Consider the following 6,000-nt stretch of genomic DNA (forward strand, 5'->3'; position numbering starts at 1 on the left):
TACATATTTATACCAAAAACAAAAAGAAATAGCAGGAAAAAAATTTTAAAACTTTGTAATTATTATCCTTGGGCCCACATTATAAAAATATACACACTGATTAAATAGGGTAGATAACTTAGGTAATTTCTTCCTGACGCTATTCTCATTTAATTTGTGAACATAACAACAGCAACAAACGCAAAAACGTAAGAATTATAGTACTGATGGAATATCAAATCAAAATTTGCATAATATACAAAATGTGTGTGTGTGTGTGTACGTAAATGAAAATTCATTTAGTTGTTTGTTTGCATATAGGTCCAATAGTACATTAATTTTCGTATGTTTCTTTAAAAACTCATATTTTGTTGATGCTGCTGTAGTTGTTGTTATATTGTTGTTGTAATATTCCATCGTTGTCAGCAACATAATTTTCAACATTAACATTCATCTTGTTTTGATGATCCCCTTGCATGATACCATTATATGTATGTGTATATCAGCTCCTTTTCGTTTTTCCATTTTATGTTTCATTTTCCTTTTTCATTCTTTTTCCAACTTTTACATTACTTTTAATTGCTACAGAAATAATCATTCAGAAACAAGAAATTTATTTTTTTTTTTCGTAAATTTCCGTTTAGCTCTCTCTCCCTTTCTTCTCCTGTTTGGTCAACTTATATTTTCTTCGGCACGGTACTCTACTTTCCTAATCAAGTCAAAATTTATTAAAATATAAAATTGAAGTATGTTGTGAGTAGAAGAGAAATATTTGAATAATGTATACGGGACTAATGGAGAAGGAAATATGGGGGGTTTCATAGAATATGGAGAAAAAAAGACGGTTTCTTATACGGCGACCAGGATAAAAAAATAAGATAACAAAAAAACAATAAAAAACCAAAATAGACATGAGAGTAATTTGCGTTTTGTTGTTGTTTTTTTTTTTACTCAAATTATTTTCAAAACTCTCGATTAGATAATTTTTTTTTTATGTTTTTAAATGTCCTTTTTTTTAAATATTTTAGTAGTATACGAGTATTTGTTTTGATTTTTTGGAAATGATAAAAAAAAATTTTTAACTGAATAAATTAAAAGTTTTTTTTTTCTTAAATAGTACACTTGTTCTTATGGTCCAAAATTATTATTTACTTTTAATGGCCTAAGTTTGCGCAATGTTTAAGTAAGTACTGTAAAAATAAAAAATTTGTTATCAGAAAACATTATCAGATAAAAAATATTAAGGACCATTGAGTATAGTACTTCAACATATGTCGAAAATTTTTCAAACAACACACATTTTCCACAAAAACAAATTTAAAGAAATAATGTATTAATTTATTAGTTTAAAAAAATGAGAACCCTTTTCATCAAAAATACCGACATATACAAATGTACTTGCATTTTTCTACAATAAAATTTTTCCAATATTTCTCTAAACTATAGTTTTTTAACTGAAAAAAAGAAAAGAATCAGAAATCTTTCGAGAAATTACCGTTAAGTTGCGTTGCAACAATAGAGGATTTCAAACAAATTGGGCAATTGTAGTTTAGAGAAATTGAAAGTTCTCGAGAATTGAAAACTCTCAGTTGTAAATAGAGAAATTGAAAATTCTTGAGAAAGTGTCGAAAATAATAACAATAAACAACTTTGTTTAATTATACCACAGTGGTCTTAAAACACGTTTTTTAAAAAACTTAGCCCCCAAAAACATGCAATTTTTTTTTTAAATTTTCCTCCGAATTAAAATAAATTATAGAATGAATAAAACAACCCCCGACCATTTCATTAATTAAATTTCTATCGAGTTGTTTTAAACATCTTGAATTGTTTTTGAATTCAATTATGCTTAGTTCATTTACCTGTGAAATTAATTATAAATAATTTGGTTTTGTAATTATTCTGCAGTGTTATTTTTTTATTTAAAAATATACTAGCAGTAAATTATTAATCGTCACATCATAAGACGGACATCTTGGTTTCACTAGTTAATATTAAAAATTCCTTGCAGAAAAACTCCTTAATTTAAGGTTATAATAAATTATTATTTCATATTTTCGAACCTGTGTATTATAATTTAATTATTACCCCTAATTAATAGATAATAACTTGCTTTATTATTATTTTATATATGCTATATAAGATGTTTTAAATACAAAATCAAATGAATTTTCAAAATTAATTGTAGATATTATAAAAGTATACAAAAAAATTGCAAATTAAATTAAAATTCTTAAGTAATAATTTTTTAATTTAAAAACAAAAAAAAAATCAAATAAAACGATTTTTATTCATTTTTCAATGAATTTTCATTTTTAAAACAACGTACAAAATAACATTTATAAAAATATATAATTAAAATTAATCAAAATTTTTAATAAACAGAAAATAAAATAAAATATAAAACAAGTATTAAAATAATCAAAGCAGACTAAAAACTCATTAATTTAATTCAAAAACATAATATTATTTTTCATCTTTTATATTATATAGTATGTATATGAATATATACTTTTCATGTATACCATCAAAATAACCCTCTTTGCAGTGCGTCTCCTTCATCTTTTATCATTAATATCTTTTTTTACATGTACAGATAATTAAAAAATTTCCAAAATATTGCTATTTAACTAATCCCAAAAAAAAAATTTTTTTTATCTTTTTATTTTTTTTTTTTTTTTTTTTTTTTTTGTGTTTTGTTAATTTTTCGAAGCCAACCCTCGTAATTATAAGTTCATATTCTGAAATAATTGCAAAATGATTAAAATCTCTGAAACTTTATTAAATTGCATAAATCACATTTTATTTTATTTCAATCTGTATATACAACTAATACGTACATGCGTATGGGTATGTATACTTATATAAATGTATATAATATACCGTTATGTATATTATGTCAGAAATTTATAATTATTTTAATTATATTGTCCTTTTTTAACTACTCTTCCTCTTTAATGTTTCTGACGGTTCATTCTTACATATTATATATTATATTTTGTATTTGCATGTACATATATATATATATATATATATATATATATACTAGTTAAATTTATTTTAAATAAAATGAATACAATTTTTAGGGTATTCCATATAAATTGTGGATTTATTTGATAATTTTAAAGTAATATGAGTGTATTATTACCTAAATATTAATTTGAAATAGTCGAAACATTCATAAATATATTCTAATAAATTTAATCTTATTTTCTTAATTTCTTAGTCTTAATCTTATTTTTCTTTAATTTTATTGTAAAATTTAAGATCTTTGATTCCTAACACAGCTGAATTGTGCTAGATTTTTTTTCTATTTGTAGAATGTAAAATTTAAACTAGAATGTAATCTTTATGTTGTAACTCTTAGTAATGCATTATTTTTTTTAGGACAATATCAATGATATGGATACATCACTCTGGCTTAATCTTGCTGACATATATATACAATATTGTTAATAAGAAGTTGCAATAAAATAATCAAATTAACTGGAGTTCCTATTGTACTAATGTTGAAGTTTATTGCCAATGTTGAAGTTTTCATATTGGTGGTAATTATTATTTAAAATTAAATTAGAAAATGAAAGAATACTTTTTGAATTTTAGAAACTAGCCACGTTTCTCATGTAGTCCAACAGCAATTTCAGAGGAAAATTGTTTAGAATACACCCTGGCTTATGCGAAATTGGTTTGCGACATCTTGAAATTGTAATGTTTGATTAACAAATTTAAAAATATTTTAATCTGCATACTAATCTTGTGCTTATATATTCCAACATTAGGATTGAATATTAATAGGCTTCCATTTAATCAATCTTGAGCACTATTTTATTATAGATTTACTATACATTTATCAAATTATAAACAATAATGAACACAATACTTTTAACACAGAATCACCCACAACATTTTAATATCAAAATTATAAAACAGTTTTATAATTGCACAATTTATATTACAATGTATATATATATGTATATTCATACATTAATATTTCAATATTATAATTTGAATATCCTCGAATATAAATTTTTTTTTTTTTTTTATAATAAATTAAAGGTTAGTGTATAAAGGGTGAAAAGCTCAAAGGGTGTTGACGGTTTTTATTTTTTTTTTTTGTACTTTGCTTATTTTGTTTATACATACTTTATAATTTAAAATATATTGTATATATATATATATAATTTTTTTGGGTCTTTCACATTATTTACAGCACTGCAGTAGCAGCGGTAAAAATCGACCGATTGTATAAATCATACTATATAGAAACAAACATGCGATACACATAATTTTTTTTTTTTTAATATTATTTTGTACTTATAAAAATTATATGAAATGATTATGATTATTCTGATGTTTTATTATTGATAATGATTGATTATTTGATTATTAAGTTGATTATTCATTATGATTGGTTTATATGCTACATTGCTACCTATGCACGTATACATTTTTATGCTACTATACTTAATAATTTAAAATACACAGTGTGTGTTGTGGTTAAAAAGGCGGCGGTGATTTTGAAGGTTTTTGCGTTATTTTTTTTCATATAGGTATGGATATTGTGTACGTGTATGAATATATGAATTAAAATATAGATAATTCTTTTGTAGAATTATTATAACATGAATTAAATAATTTATAATTTTAGATTATGATCGCATAATAATATATAAAATGAAAATTTCTACTCAATATATTGGTTTTTTTTTTTCAACTCTTTTAATATGTACACGAATTATATTAAAAAAATGATAGTAGTATAAAAGAATATAAAGAAAAAATAATATTAAAGAGCACCCCCATGAGGTTGCCTTTTTTATTTTTTTCTCTTAATTTTATTCTGATCCTTTTTGATAGGTAGTATGTTTGTCCAATATACAAGTAATATTTTGTACATATAAAATATTAAATAAAAATTATATGTATATAAAAATATTAGATACCGCAAAAATTAATCATTTATTTTTTCCAAATAATATAATTGTTAAATAAAATAATTTCCTATGTCCTTTTTATTTTTTTTATATTTAGAAAAAAGACCTTATAAATTTAAGGTATTTCAGGTGAAATAGAAAATATTTTCCAATTAGTTGATTTAAATTAAAGAAATCCGTTTTTTTTTTAATACCTTAATAAAAATTCTATTATATTATCCGAATTTTAAGCTTGCGTTCCTTATTTAAATTTTAATAAAATGAGGCAACGGTTATGACTTCGGTCATTCAATCGAATGGTCTCGGGGTCAAATCCTAATAAGGAATTATATATAATATTATATAGTTTAATTTCCAATAGGAAATGAAAAACCGAATAATACAGATATATACACAAAAAATTCTGCAAGAAAGGGTCTTCATGTAAACGTGTTCGACTGTATAATATTAAAACAATTATAGAGAAGAAATTAAGGCAGAATAGTCACTTGCTTAGTTACCTCGAGTTATAAATGAGTCTATTTATAAAGACAGTCGTTTGGCTTTATTTTGATCGTATTTGAATAATTAATGCACTATCTTTGCTTTCTCTCTTTATCCTCTCTCAATTTATAATGGCTCACTATAATATAATAAATATTTTTTCTTAATTCCGTATCATCTTGTAGCGTCTGGATGTTGTTCAAAAATATTAAATATATTTAATAAGAGAAATTTGAATTTATCATATTCTTATACCGTAATATCTAACTCATTTTTTCAACATTTACTTGTCAACAATTCTCTTTAATCATTAATCTTCTGTCACAAAATCAGAATGCATCACTTCTGGATAAATGTCTTGTGTAAATTAAAGTGATAAATTAAATTCTTAAAATTTAAAATTTATTTTACTAATTATATAAATTTTTTTCTTTTTTTTTTTGAAAAATTTAATTTCCCTATAAAATATTCTTTAAATATAAAAATTTCACATATCTTATAAAATAAAAAAAAAAGTTTTAAATTTCAACGTAAGTACAAAATTTAAACAATAAATTTAAACTTTCTTATAACTTCACTTTACTTTTGTTATTTATTTTAATAA

The sequence above is a fragment of the Condylostylus longicornis genome, unplaced genomic scaffold (assembly GCF_029603195.1).
Source record: "Condylostylus longicornis isolate FDR11 unplaced genomic scaffold, ASM2960319v2 ptg000005l, whole genome shotgun sequence".
Taxonomy (NCBI): Eukaryota; Metazoa; Arthropoda; class Insecta; order Diptera; family Dolichopodidae; genus Condylostylus; species Condylostylus longicornis.